Genomic DNA, 26590 nt, shown 5'->3' with positions numbered 1-26590 from the left:
TATGTTGTGTTTTCCCTACATATATGTATTAGTCCAAAAGATCTAAGTTTATAAGAATGTCTATGATTCACTTCGGAGATACGTTTGTTATCAGATCAGGTTTTAAAAAGACTTATACTCCACACGTATGACACTGAAGCATGTTAATTTTGGGACCCCAAAAAAGATGCAAGAATGTTTACCGCTTTTACCCTCGGGCTTTCCCCTAAAACACGGAAAAAATCGATTTACCAAGAATATGTACACCGCAGAAAAAATTTTTAAGTGAAAAATGTAGCTGAGATAATTTTAAACAAAAATGTTTATAAGCATTTTTTGTGTAGAATGAATCGTTTTCTTAGAAACAACCCTTGAAGCGACTGTTGATTTTGCATGTCAGTTACGCGCGCAAAATCAATGTTCAATAAAATTTGTATTAGCTCGAAGGTAAAAATACGATATCTTTTGGTTCAAGTGACCTATCGACAAAAATCAAGATGCGTTTTAAAGGTAAAGAGTTCAGCTTTCGTACGCAGTTCTTGTATTTTGCCGTAACTAAACTCAGATTTTATACAGGTGTTAAATAAATAAACGGGGCCCGATTTTTCCCATTTGTTATGATTCTCATGAGATCAATACAATCTATCCCTTTCATTGACCGGCCACTATAAAGTTTCGATAAATAAAGTCTAACCTTTAAAACCTATAGCATGAAATTTTACTTTTGAGTTTTGGCAACAAAGTTGAGGCATTTCAAATATGCTTAAAAAACGCTGGATTTAAACTTTCATATAACAAACAATCTAAAACATTTAAAACTTTTATTTCAATTACACTAGTACGTTTTTCAAAAGAACAAAACTTCTGCAACAAACTACAACCAAAACGGTCTTCTTAAATCCATTTCCCGTGACAGGTGATCGTTTGTAATATAAACCAATAAATTCTACGTTTTCTAATTCATATTTCAAATGCCTCATATTTATTACCTCATCTTAAAATTAAAATTTCATGTCATAGGTTTTCAATATTGATCCCTAAAAATGGAAATTTCACTACAACTGGTCAATGAAAGTGATCAATTTTATTGATCTCACGAGAATCGTAAAAAATGTATAACACCTTTGTGTTATTGATTGTTATACCAATCGTATAACACCTTTATAAAAACTGAGTTTATTCTCGGCAAAATACAAAACTGCATACGTAAGCTGCACTCTTTGCGTTTAAAATGCATCTTGATTTTTGTCGATAAGACATTTGGATCAAAATATATCGAATTTTTACTGTCGAGCTAATACAAATTTTATTGAACATTGATTTCACGTGCGTAACTGACATGCAAAATAGACGGTCGCTTTAAGCGTTGTTTCTAAGAAAAGTGTTTATTCTACATAAAAAATGCTTTTAAACATTTTTCTTTCATCACATTCATCTCAGCTACATTTTTTATTTGAAACATTTTTTCTACGGTGTTCCGATTCTTGTTAAATCTGTGGTAAATCCTGGATATCAAACGAATTAAAAATAATCCATGTTCATGTTCCTATTCTCAAAATTATCGTTATTCGAAAATTACGAATACAAATTCCAACATCCAGATCAGTCAAATATCCCAGAGCGTATTCACCAAAATCTAAACGATTAGAAAACAAATCGATCTGAATATTATGGTCCCTAATTCATTGCCATATATTCAAATAAATTCCCCAACTCCTATAAAATTATTAATAGAAACAGGATGTCACGCATCTCTTCTCAGACCTTATATTGCAGAAAAATATTTTCCCGAAAAAATTACACTTCATACTACTCCTATACTTACTTGTGCAGGATCAAGAGAAGCACAATTTAAAGCCAAAATTCCCCTTTTAAAAGAATACAAATTATTAGATTGCCTAGATTTTGTACTATTCGATTTTTACAATTATTTTGATTGAATTACATTTGAATCTAGATATAAATAATGGATTTATTTTTAACAAAACCGCAATGATACCGCTTAACTATAGAAAAAGTTTTAATATTCAAAAAATAGAAATTCCCGCTTTATCTACGATAATAAAAGAAGTTTCTACCTCATTGCCTAGTGGTGATTTATATTTACAGGAAATAGAAAACCAAAACAAAACAATAAAAATGCCGTCTAGTTTAATAAACATAAACAACGGAAAGACTAAAATTGAATTTATCAATAAATCTTTCCACACTGAATTCATCAGTATAGATGATAAATTTTAAATAATTTTGAGGAGAATTTTAAGACAAACAATTACAATTACTTTTTCATGGAGGAAGTTATGAATATTTCCACAAATAATAATGATTTTATTACAGAAGAAATATATGATAATATTGAATAAAGACAAAAACATTTAAACGAAGAGGAAAAGAAATCACTTCGGTTATTAGTTAGAGAATAACGAAATATATTTCATCATCCTAATAATAAATTAACATTTACAAATGAAGTAAAACATAAAATTAACTCTAGTAATAAGGTTCCTTTATACTCTAAAACTTATATATATATATATATATATATATATATATATATATATATATATATATATATAAATATATACTAAATATATACTAAATATATATATATATATATATATATATATATATATAATATATATATATACTAAACACTACAATAAACACTACATTGGATTTAGCCTCCGGTTTTATGATCGAAATGAATAAATATTCAATTCTGAAGACAGCGTTTAATATAAAAAATGGTCATTACGAATATGTTCGGATGGCATTTGGTTTTAAAAACGCACCGGCTACGTTCCAAAGGGTAATTTTATTGTGACGTATAATTTCATTTAAATAATAATATTTTAGAGACAATATACTTTTTTTGAGGTATCTTATTGAATATATAACATTTTTAAGCTTATTAGTAAATATGTAAATTTTTATGATTTGTTGTGATAATTCGTTGATGTATTTCTTTGATGTCTTTGAGAGAACTGTCAATTTAATGTTTAGTTCGTTTAACCTTGAGATTCTGCATGAGTTTCAAATTAAAACTCATTTTCGCCCATTTTGCTTAGCTTTATTACGTGTTTTTTATTTTTCTTTTGTCAAACTGTTATCTATCCTTATTTATCCATTGTTTATCTGTCTGCCTTTAATCTGTCGTTTTTCTATATCCTTACTGACCCTCAATGAAGCTCCTGACTTGAGCAACGTGGTCTTTGTTAAGGAGAACGATCGTGGAGAACGATCAGCTTTTAATTTATCTACTTTTGTAAGCTTTCTCGTTACAATTTCAAGCTCTCACAAGTCTAAGAATCTACTGCTACTAATTCTGCTTGCACTATTGTAATCGTATTTCCAAAGGTTATTAATAGTCTGACGATAGAACCTATTCCTACTCCTTCATCTAGGTATTTTTAACCTTTTAGTGAAATCAATGTAGCAACTTTTGTGATTTAAGCGATTTTGTTTTGTGTTAACTTATATTGATGTATGATGATATCTAGTGAGAGTTTGAAATCTTGTCTTGCATCTATAATATTTGTAGGCATCTTTATAGATTGCGTTGTTATAACCTTTTAAATCTTTATGCTTCATATTCAATCACAACGATGTGGATTCCTAGATACTAGGAATAAAATTGCCTAATCAAGTAACTATATTTCTAGTAGTTAGCATTGGATTGAATCTTTTTGGTGATAGAAAATTGCATACAATTATCGAATTCTCTCGATATAACTATTAACGCAGACAGTGCCAATTCTTCTGACAATATGAAGTTTTCAAGATTTTACGAAACAATGCAATGCATCTATGGTAAATTTGTCTGGTTCACAGACACACTGTTATTTCTGAAGGAGTATACTTAATAATTGTTTATTTGTTACGTATGTTTTTAATATTATTTCTTATGCTTAAAAATGTTTATATTGTCGTCTCCGGTGTAATTAATAAACGTATGAAAATGATTGCATCTTGGTGCAAGTTCCCATGTTTATTAATTGTTCTAACTATTGCGCAATATGGTGTAATATTGCGTAGTTAGCCGGTACGCTCTTATTGTGGCATTGTCTTGAAGAGACAATGCCTTTATGGTTTTATTGGTGTTGGAAATAGAAAAAAACTCAGCTTTAGAGCCTTAGAAAGTTTGCAGAGCCCTTCGAGCAAAGTGCTCTAGGAAGCTACCCTACACGGGTAAAACTACACCATACACTACTGACCGGAGATCTGAAAATGTCCCATATTTAAAGATAAATTAACTTTTATATGAAACTTTTTCATTTCTCAACCAATTAAATTTAATTATAAGTTCCAGAAGGAAGGGCACATCGAGGTGCGTGATTGGTGGCACCTGGATGACAATATCAGTTTGGTTTATTTAGAATACTTTTGCCACTCTGAATAATAAATCAGATCCCAAGATTTCTTCATTATTTTATAATGTAGCTTACAATGAAACTTTTTTTTTTTTGAAGTTATACTTCTATACGCACGGTCGGCGTTGGAAATTTGCATGAGAGTGAATCTGTGAAACCATAACATATGCAAGATAATGAGTAAGAGAGAGACAGAAGATATATTTTCTCTCTCTTCCTCTCTCGAAAATAAAAATTTTCCTTTTTATATATATTTAATATTATATATATATTATATATAATATTGTATATATATATATATATAATATTATATATAACATAATATGTATTAATATTATAATTTATGTGATATGTTTTGTATTATTTAAGATTAAACGTTTATAATTATTTTAGGCTTTTGTATTTCAAAATAATCACTGTTTTACCGAGAACTGTCAATTTTGAAATCCATTAGTGTCATATCTAATTGGCAAATCTTTTACGTGTTTGGTTCATACGCTGGTGGTTGTGAGTTCGAATCCCAATTATGAATTTCCTTTTTTATTTTTGAAATATTTAAAAACCTCACGTTAATCTTATTAAATATATGTAATATACGCAAAAAACATAAATTTTAACATAAAATGAAAATTTACAACATAATCCGAGTTGTTGGTTTTTTATTTTTATCTTCGTAAAGTAAGTTATAAATATGTATATTGGCAGTTTTAAATACTTACATATTATATTACATTTTAATTTATATTGTATTATTATATTGAATTATGTTGCAGTGTATTTATTGTATTGTAATTTTTATATTAATAACAAAATAAACAATGAATTTTACTGCAGAGTATGTGTAAATTTTTTTTTTTCATTCAACTCCTTTTATACATATATAAAAATAAAAATATATATTTGATACAATCCTTCATTTACTATACTCCTATTACAGGTCAAATGTTTATAAACAGCAAACGATGCACCATATACCTATATAACTAATTATTTTTCTCTTTCTGCTCTCTCTTACCTATAGAATTACATATGTAATGATTGTGCAGATTGACTCCTATGTAAATTTTTAACGGCGAACGCGTGTATAAAAGTATAACTTCTACCGGCAGTCCCACTGGACTGCCACACCCGTTTTTTTTTTTTAAATAAATTCGTTGTTGTAGCAAGTCTAAACAGCTGTCACCCTCTGCAGAAGCTGTGTAGGACTTAAAGTTATTTACTATATCATTATTGGCAATAAGCCACAATTTTATTGAAATTAGCATTTCAATTTTAACTTTTTTTAAAACGTATAGCGAGGACTACTATCTAAAATGTTGTAGCATGCAACAACTCTCAAATTTATTTAAGTAAGATCTTTCAGATTTAAAATCTTTGGTTTTTGTGTAGAAGATATTTAAATTTTAACACCAATGCATATTTTTTATGCATCTCTATTATACAAGTTCTGCCCTCGGTCTAGGAGACAGCAGTTAAACTATCTAACTCAAAATATTTCCAAAATCTGAGAAAATACAAAAATATTTTGGGAATTAAAATAAGTATCTACCGGAATTTTACAATACTCCAATTAGAACAAGTTTTGGTAAGCCTTTTCCCATCAATTCTAAAAAATAAATAACTTATATAACACCACTCCAAACAATAGCAACAATAAATAAACCAAAGTAAATAAACTACAATGGTTGCACCATTTTGTTTTACACAACCGGTGGCTTCGCATATTTTGAACGCCACTCATATTAAATCATTGCTGATTTTTTTCGTTAAAAGTAATATGGAATCCTAAGTATTTTAAAATATTGATTTATTGACTTAAAAAATATGTCACGACAGAATATAATGTATTATTACTTGTAAAGAAAATTTATAAATTATATACTATCACAAACAAATTAACTACCAAATTAACGCATAATTTTAAAAACTCTGGTAAATCAAATAATTTTAATGTTTCGATTTTTGTGCTAATATATTATTATTACCCCCGGTATATTGTAAAATTTATCGAAAGAACGGTAAAAAACGTCAATGTTTTTACCATTTTTGCAAAAAAATTTAAAACATGCTAATTGTGCTTCATTTTATTTCGAATTTAGTTGGGTTGTATTACGTTATGCTGAACGTTTAAAGGGGGTTTTCAAGTTTATTTAGTGTTTTTTCTTTGAAATGAACCACCAGCAGCAAAAAAATCGAAATTTGTCAGAAAGTGACTGTTTTAGAATCGTTACTCTTCGCGAAGAAGGATACACTCCAGTAGAACTCGCCGTTTTAACGTCACCCAGTCAACCATTTCAAGAGTGTTAACACGTTTTTCTGTTGCCGGAAGTAACTCAAGAAGACTCGTTCAAGGCCGTAGAAGGGTTACAACTCCTAATCAAGACCGGTTTTTGACACTTCGTACACTAAGACAAAGGTTTGTTACCAGTACTTCTCTACAAAATGAATTTTTGGATCGTTATAACTTTAGAATCAGCCAAAATACGATTAGAAGAAGACTTGCCGAAAACGACCTACATCCTGGAAGGGCACTAATTGGCCCATTATTGACCAGAGACCATTTTGCAAGGCAAAATTTGCATTTTGCTCGTGAACATGTTGATTGGAATAATGACGATTGTGGAAGAATATTGTTCACCGATGAATCCAGGTACTGCCTTTTTTCTGATAACAGGAGAAACCGAGAGTATAGAAAGCATGGGGAACGCTACGCACAGTGTAACACCGTAGGGATTGTACAGTATGGCGGCGGCTCGGTAATGGTGTGGGGTGGGATTAATTTAGAGGCTCGTACGATATTAGTTAGAATAGATCGCGATCGTCTTACATCATAGAGGTATATAGCAGACATTTTAGAAGAGAATGTCATGCCATTTGCACCATTTATTTGGGATAATTTCATGTTTATCCAAGATAATGCCAGGCCACACGCGGCAAGAATTCCTGCCATGGATTGGCCTGCAAGAAGTCCTGACCTCAACCCAATAGAACATGTTTAAGACATTATAGGTAGACGACCGCGACAACTACCTAATGCACCAAACACATTAGATGAACTGTTTTTGTGGTTGGTTGAAATTTGGGATCAAATTGATCAAGAAGAAATCAGAACGATTATTCTCAGTATGAGAGATCGTTGTACGCGGTACTAGTATTTTCTTCAACTTTAAAAATTTTAATTTCGTCATTAATTTATAATGTTAGTTTGTTTAGATCACTTGTTTGTTTAGATGTTTAGATTTATGATGTTATATTGTTAATTTCAATACATTTTTTGTAAAAAAAGAAAAGTTTTTTTATTTAAGATGTTCTAAAACAACCATAAAGCAGAAAATAACAAACAAAAATTTTTTCATCACAACTCAAAATAAGAATTTTAAAATTATGCGTTAATTCTGGAGCGCAGTGTATATATTCCAAAATCTATTTACCTTAAACTAAATAGAATATTTAAAAATGGTTTAAAATACCGTTTTTTTTTCTAGTTTGTTTGCTTACAATTTTAAAACAATTTATTTTGAAGCAAAGTCGTAATGAAATAAAATAGCGATAATTGAATTTCCGATACGATTACGACTGATTAAAAAAGTTTTAATTTATTACCCGTGCTACAAAATACCAATAAATACAAAAAAAAAGTAGGAAAGCAGGTCAATTTTTATTCAATGCTTTTTAGCCACTTAGATTGCACTACGTACCTTCTTAATTCGCCTAAAAAATCTTTATAATATAATAAAACTATAATAAAATATATAAAATATATAATATATATAAAATATAAAAATATAATAAAATATTGGCATTAGGAGTTTTTTCAAATTGTAAACAATTTTTTGGTTTATAAACGAATAGAACATCTCGGTTACTATTAGTTTAAGTTAAATTCAGAAAACTGCGGTAGAAAAAACTCGAAAAGACGTATTTTAAAAAAATTGAATTACGAGCAGTGGTTCCTAAAATACAACCAGGCAAAGTTGACGCATTTGTGACGAAGATATATAACAATAGAATGGTAATCTTTGAACCGTTATCTTTTTCTTTCGGAGCTCTTTCTTAATAAAAATTTTCTTATCTTCTAGATATTGATAACATATAATAACAAAAATGTATTTTCTCAGCTTCCAATGAAGCAATTTTCTTCTTTTTTTAAATCCGATGTAACTAAAGAAAAGGAACCTGAACAACACATTACCAAATCCCACAGATGCTTTACTTTTGTTGTAAATAAATTAGTTTATTTATAACAAAATAAAACTACAATTTTTTATGTTATAGTTTTTTTCTACAAAAGCTTATAAACATGTACCTTTTAACGCTCTAAATACAAAAATATTCTCATTATAAGCTATTGAATATGTAGTTTAAAAAGGAACTACAACGTTAAAGAGTTTTCCTGTTTCATATCGAGTACTACCATTAATTTAAAGAGATGCGTTTTAGAGAAAGGAGTGAATTGGTCCCTATGCACTAGAGTGCGTTTGGGTAAAATCTATTAAATTTTCATACATATACATCTACAAAATCTGATCCAATTTACCCAAAGTTAAATGCATATCTGCCATTTCCTGAAATGTGTAGGCCATTGTAATATCAAAATTTTAAATATTAATCTTATTCACACAGAAATGATAGCTTCAAATTATTGACTATTATTGATGGAACTGTTTGTAATTATTGTATCCGTAAAAACTAATTGTAATTTTATGACCAACTAGGAAACAACTTATTTTTCGAGAAAGTGATAGGAGGCAAAAAAGTTTTAAAAATAATGTGTTAAACTAATGATGCCACAAAATTCATTTGATTTAAACGTACTCAAAAGTTTGGCGGGATTTAGTGCTGCACACCCCCTTAAAATTTTTCTGTGCGCGTAGATTTTGTTGTTTCTTTTGTATGAAAAAGGCTTTCAGAACAAGAAAGTAACGTGTCCATTTTTATTACAAAATGTCAAGTAGTTTAGGAGATAATACAAAAAACAATTTTTATTTTGTAACTTCAAAGGGCTGTAACTTTTTTGTGTACACTTTTGTACTAAGATAAGTTGGATTTAATCAATTTATTTTTTGTCCCCATAATGCGTAATTTAATTTAAGAGATACCTTTTTGAAACACCCTATATAGAAAGAAAACATTAACTTTAAAATAGTCTACTGTAGAAAACTATAGGACTAATTTTGAGCAAGATACGGTAAGTTCTACGGCAAATTTTTAAATTTCTCATTATAACTTTTTTTCTTGTACGTTAGGTATATGTATTACTAAATAAAAAAGAAAGCTTATTTTTCGTACTTTAAAATAGACCTTCCTAAAATAATTTTGCTTAAAATTAGTCCAAGAACCTTCTACTGCAAATTATTTTAAAGGTAATTGATTTTTCTTTTAATTAAATATACCACTGCATATACCTAAATCTGCGTAGTAAAAAGGTATAGAACAGTTTTTGCGAAAAACTAGGGAAAATGAGCAGAAAATGATGTTACTAGTAAACGTTGAAAAATGGTATCTGGGATACTGTAAATCCTAAATACTTTTTAGTCCAGGCGTATATGTTCTAACACACACTTAATAACGTTAATCGTATAAATATGATCTTAGTTTTTTACTTTAGTCGCTTTGAAATATTATTAGAAATACTGATTTAACTACGCGTACACTTCAAAAGGTGAGCTAAATTTTGTATTAAATAATTTGTGGAAAAAACGAGAAAATTAAATATTTTTTCTTTTTCGTTGCTACATCTAGGCAGGTATACATTTTATAAAATTTCTATAACGACAAAAAAAGTTCTACAATTAAATTTCCTATAAGACAAAATTGATTGCAAATTGAAAAAATAATTATTAATTTTGCAAAATTAGCAAAAACCATTTAAAAAGCTTCGAAAATCAAAGCTTTTTTTTAGATACTCAAGAGCCACATAGAACTTTCAAAATTCACCCAGAAAATCTGTAAAATATGAAAAATACTACACTCAGTATAATTGATTATACTAGCAGTCTTTGCAAAATAATTTTGCGATCAAATTTGCAATCTTTAACATATTTAATTTTAAGTTATAATAAAGGGCGAGTCAATCCTATACTTACTTATGTTTATGCGTTTTTATTCATATCTCGAGTTCGACAAAAGCTATTAACATGCGGTTTGCGCCATTTTTTACGAATTTAATCCAGTTCCATTATAATTTACAATACATAGATGTTTCCATTAAACATTTTGATGAAAAACAAATTTTACTTTTTTCTTTTCGAAAGTACCTTTTATCTATGACAATTAAAACTAAATGCAATTATTTTATAGTAGATGTAAATTAATTCATCCACACTCTTTCTAATGAGACTAATTTTGTTAAAATCGGTTGAACCAAACCAAAGTTATAGGTATTTATCCACAAATACTTTCCCACTCTCCCCCACCTCTTATTTAAAAAAATTAAAAAAAAAGTACTTGAACAACTTTGTGCGGAATTTAGGCCTTTTTCTAATTTACTTACTTAACACTTAGTATAATTGCGCGTAATTCGCAAAAAACTGGTTTTCAAAGTTTTTTTACAGGTTACGCCCCCTAGCGGTTAACCCAGAAACTTGAAAGTTATTTCCAGCGATTTCTCTTGGCCACTTTTATCAAGGAATCTTTTCCCTTAAAGTTATAACATGAATAGTTTCTGATATATAGCCAAGAGATCGGCTTATTGGACCACCCGGTACAATTAATGTATCAGCATCTTTATCAGTTACCAAGACAACCTAGACAATTATTTGAAGTCTATCGGAATTAGAGCATGGAGAAGAGTTGCCAGAGACAGGGGCGAATGGAGGATTATTCTGAAGAAGGCTTTGGCTCATAAAGAGCTGTAACGCCACTGATGATGATCTTTATAAGTTTGATCAGTATTAAATCCAGCTACTCGAAGTTTCTGTTTAAGCAGCTGGCAGTATTTAAAATCAGGACAAACTTTTCTTGCTTGACAAGGACGCCCTTCTACCATCTATGTAATTTTATTAGAGTTTTTGAAAGAGGATATGGTTTAAGTTCATATTTTAAGTAGTCTTTAAAATCACCTTGCTTATCATGCATGTGTACAGTCATTATTTGGAAAATTAGTGCAGGAATAAATAATAATTTAATTTTTTTAAAATTTTTGCAACCTATACTTGCTTTAATAGTACAAAGCTGTTTTTTTTTTTGAAAATTAAGTTCAGCTGCATTGCTATCAACAATATTTTCCATAATTATCGACCCAATGACAATATTAATGCTCTTATCAGAGTATCAGTAGTAAGTGCGGCAAGTATATGAAACTGCATATGAAAAATAAAACTGTAAAATTGAAAAAAGAAAGATACTTTCTATATAAAATAAATAATAATTTTTAATTCAATGTTATAAATTAAATCTAATAACAGAAAATTATATTGTTGTGTTATATTAAACGTTTATTTGTATTAATGTATCATAAAAAATTATTAAAACAAAATTTTAATTTGTTTCAACAAAAGATTGTGTAAATAATTATACAGCTTTTAAATCAAAATGTTTTGTATTTAGGGCATTTGTATTTAGAGCGTTGAATAGTCGAAGTGCTGTTTTATAATTTAAAAAAATTCTATATGTTTTAGTTTTTGTTGTGCAAAATTTTATAGAATTTCAATTAAACAAAAATAAATTGCAAAATTATTATGCGAAGCCTATTTAATCGATTTTAATGAAGTTTGGTGGACTGGTTTATTATGTTATAAAGATTTTTAGGCGAATTACGAAAATTATATCTATCTAAGCAATCTAAATAGTTGAAAAACATTGGATTAAAATAAGCTTGTTTTGTCCGTAGGCTCATAGATAAGGAAAGAGAGAGGACAGATAACACTCATTTAATAAACCTTCGAAAAGTGAAGCCAGTTTCGATGTGACCGCCATGTTTGGAGCCTGTTCCTTGCCCATTACTACCTCTCGCAGGATTACCAGGTCTACTGATTTTTCAGCAGATCTACTGATTTTAATTTCAATTTACTGATTTACTGAAACACTATATCGATCTAGTAAAAAATGTAATGATAAAATCATGTTTAAAATGTAATCATTATGTCAGTGATCAATTATTAATTTTGAAAAAGATATATATATACATTGTTCTCTCAATCTACTGAAGAAATAAAATATAACCTGGCAAAACATTTTTAACCAGTTGTATCTTATAGGAAATTTAATTATCTTTTTTTATTACGACTTTGCCCCAAAATAAATGGTTTTAAAGTTATAAGTAAAGAAAGTAGAGAAAAAAATAATGTTTTTAGTAATTTTTAAATACTTTATAATTTTATTTACTTTATAATTAATAAATAAATTTTTTTGATAATATTTCCGAGCTATTTGAGAGATTGGATAAGTCAATTATTATTATTAAAATTATCGCACAACTTTTTCTGCAAAAATCAGAATGCCACCTCTCACATCCAAATGTAGACGTTTTTTCACATATCCGCCCTGGTCTATAGATGAAAAAGTTTAGGACGCTCCTTATAAAGATGGAGCGACGTTTGATGCCGAAAGAGGCAACAAATGCCTTAACTCTGACCTGAAAAAGAAGAATTTAATTTTGTTAGATCAAACCACAGGCATGTCTTGCATGCAGTTAATTAAGAATTTTCACATATCTCAAAATCAGTTAATGTTTCAATAGTCAATTATCTCTATATTGTTCTGAATCTATTTTCTTGTGGCAGTTAATATAATTATTTATTTTTACTGCGAATAAGCCAGAATTTAACTTTAAAATAAATTTATTCTAAAGTAAAATTGTGGCTTATTCCCAAGCAAAATAGTAAATTCAATTATCTCTTTTTATGCATCCCTTTTTATTGTATACCATTTTTGTTAGAAAAATGATTTAACTTTCTTTATTAAATATGTAGGATTTAAATTGTCGTTAATTTTTTCAGTTTAATATGGCATATGTGACACTTTAACCAGGTTAATAATAACAATAATACATTAACAGAGGTGTAATATATAATAAAAATACTATAATAGATATATAGACAAATGGCTTATTAAAAAAAATGTTAACTTTTTCAAATTTATCAACCGTCGGTGCAGAAACTAGCATGAAAATGTTCATGAGAAATTTCTATTTTTGCACGACATGATTTTCTGTTAAAATTCGTTTTTGCTAAACCACGTAATGAATTTCAACGTTCACGTTCCAACTATCAATGTTTTTTACCATAAGAAATTATCGAAAATCATATTTACGAACTCGGCTAACTTCTGCTAGACTGTTCTAGCAATCTGCAGAAAAGTTAAAAAAAAATTACTGTTTTACAAACCTGATACAAAATGAAGTTTTCCAGCCGTCAGAGACGAAAATGCTACTGAACCTCTAAAAATCATACGAACAAGCCGAGAAGCATTTTCCGAGAGTATTAATTTTGGGACCTTAAAAAAGATGCAAAATAGTTTACTACTTTTACCACTAAGCTTCCTCCTAAAACTCCCCTCGCAAGGGGGTAGAAACGCAAACTGGCTATTTACCAAGAATCTGTACACCATAAAAAAATGTTTTAAATAAAAAATGTAGCTGATATAATTTTAAACAAAAATGTGTATTAGAATTTTTTGTGTAGAATGAACGTGATTTTGAATGTTAGTTACGCGCGCAAATCAATGTTCAATAAAATTTGTATCAGCTCGACGGTAAAAATTAAATATCTTTTGATCAAACTGTCCAATCGATAAAAATCAAAATCCACTTCATTCAAGGTGAAGAGTTCAACTTTCGTATGAAGTTTTTGTATTTTGCCGCAAATAAACTAAGATTTTATACAGGTGTTAAATAAATAAACGTGGCAAAATTTTTGCCATTTTTTATGATTCTCATGATATTTTTTTTTTTTTTTTTTTTTATTTCAACTTTAACGTGCTCGGCTACTATGGCCACTTACACAGGTACTATAACATGAATTTTCATTACACAAACATTAAGTGTTACATTAAGAATATGTTACAATAATACGGAATAATAATAATATGTTATACAATGTCTAAATTAAAATCTAATTATATTTTTTGATCCGAGAATTTTGCATTGTTTAACAACAGGAAGAGGGACATTGTTGATCAAAATAAGTGGAGATGGAGAAGGGGGACGTCTACTAAAGTTTATAATTTTAGATTTTACATTGGATAAAGATAACCCCATGTCACTAGTTTTTTTTAAAAGTGTGTCAACAGCAGTTTGAATAAGCTTCGAGGTGGTAGAAGAGTTTTGTCCATGACAGTAAATTACTAGGTCATCAGCATACATGATATGTTTAATAGGGGAAATGAGGTGAGAGCATAAATCACTTATTGCTAGATTAAAAAGTGTAGGACTTAGTACCGATCCCTGAGGTACGCCATCAGTTTGAGTATAAGTAGAAGATAAAATACCGTTGACAGAGACTCTGAACGATCTAGAAGATAGAAAATTTCGTATGAAGTTAAATATATTACCATTAATATTAAGAAGGATAAGTTTGTTTAATATATATTGCCTACTTATAGTGTCAAAAGCACCTTCAATATCAAATATGGCAGCTACGACTTCTTGTCTTTTGTTTAAGGCCTCTGATATATGAGTTTGGAGGATTACAAGGTTGTCTTGGGTTGAACGGTTCTGACGAAATCCTGACTGTTCACTAGCAAATATCTTATGTTTTTCAATGAACCATAGGAGTCTTTCATTAATCATTTTTTCGAATATTTTGCACATCGTACAAGTTAGTGATATAGGTCTATAAGAGTTGGCCAAGGAACGTTCTAGGTTAGGCTTTTTAATAGGTATTACGATAGAGGTTTGCCATTGATTGGGAAATTGGTTAGATGACCAGATTAAATTATACATCTCAAGTATTTTGAGTAGGCTACAGTTTGAGAGCTTTTTGATTAATATGTAAGGAATGTCGTCAGGACCAGCGGCATTGTTTTTACAAGTTTGAATAACTGATACTAGTTCTTCAAAAAGAAAGGGAGAATTAAGATGTGTGATGTCCATTACTGTTTCGGGTGAGGAACAGGGTGGGGCGTTAGGTAATGGTTTTCGTAAGGAGGCATCTATTTTACTTTTGAATTTAGTGTCGAAGTGCGTTGCTAGGGTTTCACCGATTTCTTGATTGTCAGTGATTGTAGTGTTATTTACAGCAATACTAGAGATTTTGAGGTTGGTGTTGTTTCCTTGGATTTGCCTAATCTTTTTCCAGAGGTCCGCCGGATTGGTGTTTGAATTAATAGAGGATACATATTCTCTCCAAGATGATTTTTTACTTTGTTTTATAATAAATCGGGCTTTGGCTCTAGTTTTCTTTAGTTCAATAAGATTCTCCAGATTTTTGTTTTTACGGTAATTTTTAAGAGCTAATTTTTGTTGTTCTGTTGCAGTTTGGCAAGATGTATTCCACCAAGGTACTGCCTTTCTTTTATGGGAAATACTATTTTTGCCTATGTGCAAATTTGCAGCTTTAAGTATGGAATCTGTGATTAATAATAGATTATTGTTAATATTGTCGGATAGGGATAGAGAAGGTAAGGTGTTATCTGTTTATGAAGTATAGTCTATCCAGTCGGCATTTTTTAGCCGCCAGAAGTTTCTGGTTATAGTTTGTTCATGGTTGGAGATATCAGATGATACAAATATTGGAAAGTGGTTGCTGTCATATAGATCATCGGAAGTTTTCCAAGTTAGTGAAGTATATGTTTTTGGGTCGCTAAAACTAAGATCTATCGCCGAAAATGTGCCAGAGGAAAAGTTCAGATGCGTATTAGAGCCTGTATTTAGTAGACAGGAGCCTGTGCAATTGATAACGTTTTCTATAGTTTTACCTTTGCCATTAGTATGGTTTGACCCCCACATAAAGTTATGAGCATTGAAGTCACCTACTAGAATATATGGAACGGGGAGCTGATATATAAGATTTAGAATTTCAATTTCTTTAAGGGGGTAGTTAGGAGGAATGTAAACACTGCATATCGTAAGTTTATTAGGACACCAAGTAGTTACGGCGATAGCCTCGAGTTCGGTGGTGATGAGAAGATGGGATGAATATATTTCACTTGAAATAAAAATAGATGTCCCACCACTGGCTCTGTCACAATTAGTTCTGATATAATGATATCCTTCGAACTTTTTTAGTGTGGGAAGCTTAGATATTTTTGAGTTCGTTTCTTGTAGACATATGATATCGGGTTGTTTTTCTGTCACTAGTTGTTGGATTCTTTCAATACGGGGAAAGAACCCATCGCAGTTCCATTGGATTAAATTGAAGGTGAATCTTGAGTTGAAGGGGTAAGGGGCAACTGAGATGGTTGTTCTGGCTGTTGGGAGATAAGGATTTTGGTTTCATCATCGGTTAGGAGTTCAGATGAGACGCTGATATTATCAGAGTCATCTGAGTTTAGCTGTCTTTTGATTTTCTTTTGAAGTCTCGTAAGTCGATTTTTAAGGGATCTTTCCTTAGTTTCTGAATGGAGAACTGTTATGTCTTGTAATAGTCCTTCAATATTTGACGTAAAAACAAAAGCTTCATTAAGTGGACTAGGATTACCATGTGTATTTTCTAGGAAAGCAATAAACTGAGTCTCGGTCAAAGTTAAACCAGATGGATTATTTTTATAAATGGCCGCTACGGATTGTAGTGAACTAGCTGTTAGATTATGTTCCTCTGATTTTGTAGTTTTTGCTTTTTTCTTGTGAGGTTTGGAGATAGTGTTTGTGTTTGTGGATAACGGAGGAAGCATTTGGTTAGACGCTGGTTCGGGTGTACTTGCTGAAGATAATAGAGAAGGAATATCAGAATTGCTGTCTGTTGATATAGCTCTTTTTTGTCCTTGTGTGGGTGGAATTGATGGGTGTATAGTTTCAGTATCTATTTCAGTGTGGGTTTCTGTGCAATTTAAAGTAGTTAGGTCTGATTGAACAGGAGTGTTTACGTCAGAAATTATATCAGTAATTTCAGATGTAGAGGGCTCTAGATGGGGTAGTTCAGTTTGAGAAAAAGTAGTTGGATTATTGGTACATGAGTCAGCGGTATGTCCGACCTCTTTACATAAAAAACAATGCAATTTATCCGTAGAAATAAATATTCTATAAGGTGTGTTTTCGTATGTAATAACGAAGTTTCTATCTATTGAAAAGTTCTCTTTATCGGGGATAATATACGTTACTCTTCGGAAGCTCATTATGTGTGCATAACCTTCTCCGAGTGCACCACATTTCACAAATGACACAGGAGAGACCAGCTGTAATCCAATATCTTTAAGGGCTTTCTCAATTATGGAATGTGGAATTGAAGGAGATACGTTAGATATAAGAAGGCGTTTAGCTGGGGTGATAAGTCTTCTGATGGGAACTACTGTAGAGTTGATAGAGATATTTTGATGTGTTTTTAGAAGGTTATCGACAACTGTAGGCGAGGAAAGATAAATACAGATGCGGTTATTTGGAATACGTGATGCAAAGGTAATGTTTTTTGGGATAACAATGTCCCCTATAGCTTTAACATAGTCAAATAAAACAGTATTTGGAATAGCGTGCATTAAAATGGCTTGCTCCTTACGTGGGAAAGTAGGAGGTGGAGGTTTGGATAAAGTAGCAGCGACATATGATTTTGTGGGGAGGACTTGTGGAGTTGTGAGGTTTTGATTTGAGTTCATTTTTGTGAGTGTTCCTGGATACCAAAAACACTTCACTTAATTTTTAGTATTGCAACAGTCGTCCTATTAGGACACTGTGGATAAAATAATAGGAATATAACAGTTACCTGTATCTGCAGTTTTACTTCAGTTGAATATAATAATATTATAGTCCAATAATAATTGCTTTTTCCATAACACACAAAATAATTCGAATTATCACATCACAAGGTAATGTTTACTCGTTGGCTACATCAATGGGAATCTTGAATACTAATTAATTGTAATATAACTATTAAATACTGTTTAATATACACACAATTATTAAAAATTAATAGGAGAACTTTTAATTATCAAGTTTAACTTTGACAGTTATTTGACAGATCATTCTCATGATATTAATACAATATATATTCCTTTTATTGACTGGCTACTATAAAATTTCGATAAATAGAGCCTAACCTTTAAAACCTATAGCATGAAATTTTAGTTTTGAGTTTTGGCAACAAATGTGAGGCATTTGAAATATGCTTAAAAATGCTGGATTTAAACTTTCACACAACAAACGATCTAAAACATTTAAAACTTTTTTTTCGATTACACAAGTACGTTTTTCAAAAAACAAAACTTATGCAGTAACCTACACCTAAAACCATCTTCTTAAATTCATTTTCTATGGCGTGTGATCGTTTGTAATATAAACCTCGTATTTGTTACCACATCCCAAAATTAAAATTTTATGTCATAGGTTTTAAAGATTGGACCATACTACAACTGGTCAATAAAGGTGATAAATTTGATTGATATCACGAGAATAATAAAAAATTCAAAAATTGCGCCACCTTTGACCTTTATAAAAGTTGAGGTTATTGCCAACAAAATACAAAAACTTTATACGAAAGCTGCACTTTTTGCCTTTAAAACGCATCTTGATTTTTGTCGATAGGATATTTGGATCAAAAGATATCGAATTTTTAGCGTCGAGCTGATATAAATTTTATTGAACATTGATTTCGCGCGCGGAACTGACATGCAAAATCCACGGTCGCTTCGAGCGTTGTTTCTAAGAGAACGGTTCAGTCTACAAAAAACATGCTAATAAACATTGTTGTTTACAATTATGTTACATTTTTTATTTGAAACATTTTTTTCTACGGTGTACAGATTCTTATTAAATCGATTTTTTGCGTTTTGACCCCCCTGGTAAACTTTTTTGCATCTTTTTTGGGGTCCCTAAATTAATATTCTCTGCAAAATTTAGCTCGTTTGTATGATTTTTAGGGATCAACTCTCTAACGACTGAACTACTAATAAACACTTATATATATACATAATACTGGATCGGTCGGGTATTGCTACGGTGATCAAATATTTCAAGGAGAATTTTAAACAACATTAGGTAATCCCACTTCTTTCACAGGACTGCATTAAAAATTTGGCAAAAACTCAATAAATACAAATAATTTGTACTAGGTATACTACATTAACTGAGCTCTTGGAAAATATGTGGAACTGAAACTGATATTCAAAATAAATACGGTTCTAATTCACCAGCCCATTATTTGGAAATACCCAACGAATTAATTTTTTTAATCTAAAGATTAATGTACTTTTAGAAACCAATTTCAAAACCAAACTAAATTAAGCTTTCTCATTCTGCCTTAAACATTTTTTTTTTAATACAAACAATGGCTTTACATCACGTTCACAAATTAATTTTCATTATGTAACAATTAAACATTTTGAGTTTGTACCAGCTGCACATGCTTGATAATGATTCTGTATTAATTACATTAGAATTTCATTATACAAGTGTTTCTTTATATATTTGATAAGGAATAAAATGTTCTTGATAATGAACTGATGTGTTTTTACTTGTCGAACTTATGGAGGATATTTTAATAAGTAAATAATAAATCCTATAAAGAATTTAAAATTGTAGCAGCGAATATTAATTTTAGCAATAATTGAAAACTATCTTGTCTTGCATTCACAATAATTTTTAATTACAACTTTTAACGTTACGAAAGTAAGAACACTTATACAGGGTGGTCCTTAGATAATTGTACATACAGAAACAGTAGATTCTGCACTTTAAAATATTACGATTTAAGCCAACTTGCTTCAATAAAATGTTGATATTAAGAAAGATACTGGGTGTTAACGTGGAAATTTAAACTTTTATTTTTCGCTATAACTTTTACGTTTGTAAATATTTTTGGACAAAAATTTACAATTGGATGCTATTGAGTAAGATTAATTATAATTTTACATATACATACTTAACTGTAACTGCGCGTAAATTTGCGCTTAACTTTTTTGTTTTTAAGTTAGCTCTATTTGTGTTAAAAAATATTAAAGATGCATTATTTTTACTAAGAAAGATTATACCTGTTATAAACCTCAAATTAAACCGTTTTCAAGATAATCGCATTTTATAACTCAGCTGCATAATAATTCTTAGTTGTAATATTTGTGCGGTAAAGCACTGAACACCTGTAGATAAGCATAATTCATAGTTTATTCTTATTAAAACAACTCAAGGATGATAATTTAACATCACAAAATGCTTTGTTATGGCTAATAAATGTCTTATTGGAGAAAAGATTCGTGTCCGTATTCAGACGTTGGTCATCACCATGTTTATAATTTCCCTTTTCTATCGCTTCCTAAGTTTCTATACTGGCGTTGTATTACTTTTTCTCTATTGTTAAATGCTAAAAACCCAAAATATGTGGTTTATGCAAGATGGTACACCACCACATTCTAGAATGAAGGCAGTGAGAACATACTTAAATACAACTTTTCTGAACGTTAGATTGGTCGTAGTAGTCATATTGCTTGGCAATGTGGTGAGATATTGATATACTTATTTAATTCAGAAAAAATCCCAAAAGAATGCTTATTATTCTTTACGTAAATTGTTTACCCATTTTTATTAGGACAATTAGAAACTAGAGCACAGGTATTGAATAACACATATATGTCTTGTTATTATACTTTTGCTACAAATCTAACATTAAAGACTCAGCATTTTTACAAAAACATCATCGTTGGCCTAATATCCGATATTGTTATAAATATACTTAACACACAGGCAATTTAGTTCAGCATAATATTAGTTAGTAAATCATAATAGTCCATTTGTTCCAGATGTAATTATAGTTACTCATAAGCTGTAACGTAATCATATAAATAAGTAATATCACCGATAGATTATTCCGTGTGTATATAAGTAACTAATGAACAAGATACATCACAGTTTAATACATTATTTAACCTCTATGACAAATACCATAAGATTACCATTACCACTGTACCATAAGATTTGGATATGTATCCAAAAGAATATGCTCATCCATTATACATTATAGCCACCACGTAGCCCAGAATTTAATCCGCTTGATTTTGGTGTATTGGGCGCATTAAAACAACGTGTCTATAAGAATTCCATAAATACTCGCAACCAACTATGGGAAGAAATAAATAATGCAGCAGTTTCTTTAGAACCAATGATGCTATTTAATATGGGACGATTTTATATGGAATATATTGACAAATGAATTAAAGAAAATGATGGACATATCGAACATTACTTTGACAAAAATTTATGTTATTTGGTGTAACTACTTCTTAATTTGATTTGTAAACAAAATGTTTTAATTATTACTTTAATTTAACATAAAACGTAAAATATTTTATGTAAAATCCTATTATTCTGTTATTTTGTCAATTCCTATTATCAATTATCCTGCTGATATATTTATTTTATTTAATATTTTGTTAACTATAAACTTTAGTTAAAGGTATTGTTCGGGAATCCTTATTTCTTTATTTTATATTGAATATTATTATAATACTTAATTTATTTCGGGTAGAATAAGTTTTAGATCTTTAATAATTATATTTCCTTGAAATGATGTAGAATAACCTTATGTGCTTATTGGTCGCATTTCATTCAAAAGCGCGATATAATATGATTTTACTTCCATGCACACAATCGCTCATATTATATCCAAATGGGCATGCTCCAATGAGTAGATTTTAACCGACAAGGTACGACTTCGCTTCCAACCTTCAACAAAAACGGTTAAGAATTCGGAACCTTACGCATCTGGCGGTACCGTCTCGCGTCCAACAGGAATTTCATGGAAGGAATTGTTGCATGAAAAAAAGGGAATAGCTAATTGTTGCAAATTAAAAGGAAAAAGTCTGAGATGGTGAAGCCAATATTAGAAATTATATAAGAAGATTTATGGTTAAATCAAATTTTAAATTAATTATTATTTAAATAAAAAGGTTAAATAACAGGGAATGTAACCAATTCAAAAGAAAATATAAAGTTTACTTGAAGCACTACAATAGAATAGGCTTAGCTCAAGAGAATGAGAGTTGTGCAGGAGGTTGGCACATTTGCTTGCCTGTAGTAACTTAAGGTTAGATCAATCCTAAGATGATCTTGAGATGGGCGCCAGGGTGAATTTTGAATATCACTCCAATTTGGGATATATATAGTTATATACTAACTGAAAAATAAAAGATGATAGGAAACAAATAAAAATCGCAAATGCTTTATACACTATATTAGAATCTTAGTTTACTTATAACCCCCAAAACCGTAATATATGTATATATATATACTAAACAATTACTAAAATATATCCCCAAAAATATATATTTACAAAAAAAAACAGTTGCCTAAAACTATGACCCAAACTATAATTGTATACAAAAAGATTGATCTATACAGTCCTCTAACAGTGAGGTAAAAGAGTATGTTAATACTGCTTGCATAACTCACTTGGAATAAATAGTAATTATTAAAATATCATAAAAAATAAAATAATGATACCAGTTAATAAAAGGCAGTTAAAAAAATTGACAATAGAGTTAAGACACTAGAACAGTACTATATCAATTTGATATGTGAAAGTACATACGAATTACCATAAAATTGGATAATATATCCTGACAACTTATTATAAGTGTTCTATAAAATATTAATAAATAAAGAAATGCAAAATAAATATGAAATAATAAAATTAAGACAAGTAAAAGGATTCAGCAAGATGAGGATACTACCAGAGATTGTGCACAACACTGTTTCGTAACCCACTCAGGCTGAAGGCCAAGCTGAAGTATCCAAGGATATAGGTATATATTATATATAAAAATTTTAAATTATTATTAAATTTTACTTTAGTTGTACTTAATAACTATATGGGATGATTGCTGCGAAGGGGTTTCCTTCCTCAGCTGCCTGATGTCCAGATAGAGGGTAGTCTCTGAAATGGCTCAGCCTATGTTTGTGGTAGAAGCCTGGCAGACCAACCAGAAAATTGCAAATTAGACATTTTCTTTTCCCCAACTTAACGTCCAATTCTTCATCCAATTCCAAGTACTTCCAAAAAAATTAAAAATTATTCTTTCCCAAATCCAAAAATAAAGGGTCCCAATACTTTAAGTTGGAGCCGGCAGGCAGAATCTTTCTAGGTATTTTCTTTCATAAAACAATATAAATTCTTAAAAATTGCACCAACTAAATAAGTTCTTGCCACAAACAAAACACAACTCTTTACATTTCCCAAAAAAATCAAAAAATAACTTAAATTTTCTTCTGTTTCCCAAAGATCCTGCCTGCCGTAATAAACTTATCAACTTCCTTCCTTGAAGTTCGGTTCTAAAATGAACTCATGGGTCAGAAGGTTAGGTTCGTTCCCTTCTTCTTCAATGACAAGGGAATCGATTCTATTATCGCCTACCTATCGATATATTAGACAGTAATATAAATTGCCTACTTTTACGGCGGCGAATTAGTAGCTATGTAGGGATTCGGTTATATTATTTGAAAGATTTTGCTAACGCTCGAAGTGTTAGACTATTAACGATCGTATTGTTACAGATTCCATTGAAGTGATTGAGCAGTGATGAATTGAGTAATCACATTTGGGTCTGCATAATTAACCAAATCCTAAAGAACACCAATTTAAGGTAAGCGATTTTGTGCATAACTTGTAGAACCATATTATTTGAAATTCAATCTTAAATTTACCAATTCGTTTTCATGTTTCCTACAATTACTATTCAGGTATTTTATACCAAAATTCAGAAGTATTAATGTTTTTGTCTATTTTTCCTTCGTTGCCTGGAGTAATTATTGCCTTAAATCAGAATTATGCAGCTGATTTTTAAAATGCTATTATCTTAAAAACTTTTGAGTTTTGAAGTTATTAACAGGTATACCTTTTTTTGTTCAAATAATGTATCTTAAATATTTTTTATCACAAATACAGGTAACTTAAAGAGCAAAAAGTGCAAATTTATGCCACATACGTGGCATATGTGACGCCCTCTATCAGCTACATCAAAGTGTGCATCAAATTATAATTCTCGTATTTAAAAGTATCCAGTTGTAAATTTTTATACATAATTGTTTACAAACATCAAAGTTATAGCGAGAAATAAAATTTTAAATTTGCACTTTAACACCCTATATCTTTCTTAATATCAACATTTTATAAAGGCAATTTGGCTTAAATCGTAATATTTTCAAGTGTACAATCTACTATTTCTTTTTGTACAATTACTTATTGACCACCCTGTATAGAATAAATATAATAAATTATTATTCCATATACTTATTAAATTCGAAACTACGTAGGTTTATAAGTAAAATTTAAATAAAAATTTAAAAATTTAAGCGAAAAACAAGATTACAAGGACATTATATTATATACGGAGAGAAAAGGTATATTAAGCTGAATTAATAGAAACTCGAAATAAAAACAAAGGCAAATAAAAAAACGAGCTTAGTTACCATCTCAAATATTACTTCATTCTAAAAATGACGACTATATATCTGACTAGACAGAACATACCTACTAATAAATAAGCATATTAACAATATTCTCATTCATTCAGGTGCTCTGATGGATTCTTTACCTATCTAAAAAGAATATAGAACTAATCTATGAACAAAAAACAAAGCTTAAACAAAATCAAAATATCGCTCTTAGCATGCAGAGAGGGCTTTCTATAGAAAACTGAATTCCACTGTAAAAAATGTAAATAAATCCTATCCAAGCCAAAAAGAAATCAATGAGTTTTGGGGAAACCAACTTTCGAGGCCAGCTACTCATAACAATCACTCTGGATGGATTAAAGACACGACGAATAACTGTCAACACTACAGGAATATTCCTTATGAACCTTTCACCACTGAAGAAATCTCGAACATTATCAAAGAGCTTCATAACTGGAAATCTCATGGACCAGATGGAGTTCGAAACTTTTGGCTAAAGAAGTTTTGGAGTGTTCATGAGCTTTTAACAGTATTAATTAATTATATTATTTCTAATTCAGGAAATACTATCATTTCTTAGGGAACCAATTATCTAATACTGAAGGATCAAAATAACACCCAAGATCCAGCCAAGTACCGCCCAATTACTTGTCTTGCAACTTTTTATATAAATTGGTCACATCCTGTGTAGCCCGGCGTATCTACGAACAGTGTGCTCTAAACAATATCATAGAGCCTCAACAGAAAATATGTGCTAAGGGCTCCATGGGTTACAACAACTTATAATCGACTCAGTTATTTCTAACCAACCACATACCAAAAAATTGGAACCTTTTTAGTGTCTTTATTGACTACAAGAAGGCCTTTGATTCAGTGCCGCATAAATGGCTTATAGATATATTGAAAATATATAAACTCGATGATAATCTCTTGACCTTTTTGAAGCATATAATGGCAGAGTGGAAGACTAAAATTCACCTTCAAATACCTGGTGAAACCAATGTCGAAACTGAAGATATCCCAATTACCTGGGGCCTTTGCCAAAGAGACTTGTTGAGTCTACTTTGGTTCTGCCTAGCGATAAACTGCCACTAGACTGTCTCCTTGGCCAAGGAGACTGTTGAGTCTACTTTGATTCTGCCGTTATCTCAGCTGCTGAACTCCACTGACTCAGGATTTAGCATCAAAAATAACAATACTGTTGGGGCGAAGCTTAATCGTCTGTTGTATATGAATGATTTGAAATTAATGGTTTCGACTCGAAACCACCTAGATCAGATGCTAAAAACTGTATAAACTTTCTCAAATGATTGTCTAGTTCAAAATGCATACTGATATTATTAGTATGCATTTTGGACTAGACAAGTACCCTATACTAATATAGTAAGAGTAAAAGTTCAGCCCGGAGGTTTCGATATGCAAGATGACCAAAGTATCACGGCAATGGATAAAAATGATATATACAAATATCTCGGAGTAAAGCAAGCAAAGAAAATTGACCATAAACAAATGAAAACTGAACTAACTTTCGAGTTCCTACGAAGAGTAAGACAACTGAATCGGTCGTATCTTAATAGTAAAAATTTGTTTAAGGCATGGAATTCGTACATTTATTTCGCGCTGAGCTACTTATTTAGTATTTCAAAGTGGTCAAAAAAGGATATAGAGAGTCTTCAGAGGAAAGTAAGAACACTTCACAAAGGCGCGAACACAGTAGTGAGAATAACATTACCGCGATATCAAGGGGATATCGCCGTAATGAAGACATTACCTG

General features: G+C 30.3%; 1 long non-coding RNA gene across 4 annotated transcripts in view; it reads left to right on the top strand.

Moving 5' to 3' along the window:
* LOC140435618 (uncharacterized) overlaps nt 1-26590 on the top strand; it is a 152346-nt gene that overhangs the window by 97171 nt on the left and 28585 nt on the right. For 2 of the 4 annotated variants that reach the window (XR_011950194.1, XR_011950195.1), the window contains exon 4: nt 23917-24005. This is a non-coding gene — a long non-coding RNA (uncharacterized lncRNA). Of the gene's footprint in view, nt 1-12180; nt 12731-23916; nt 24006-26590 lie in introns of those variants that run through there. The other 2 variants (XR_011950193.1, XR_011950192.1) reach the window with 1 other exon arrangement.

The sequence above is a fragment of the Diabrotica undecimpunctata genome, chromosome 3 (assembly GCF_040954645.1).
Source record: "Diabrotica undecimpunctata isolate CICGRU chromosome 3, icDiaUnde3, whole genome shotgun sequence".
NCBI classification, from domain to species: Eukaryota; Metazoa; Arthropoda; class Insecta; order Coleoptera; family Chrysomelidae; genus Diabrotica; species Diabrotica undecimpunctata.
This window is presented reverse-complemented; position numbering and strand designations above follow the sequence as displayed.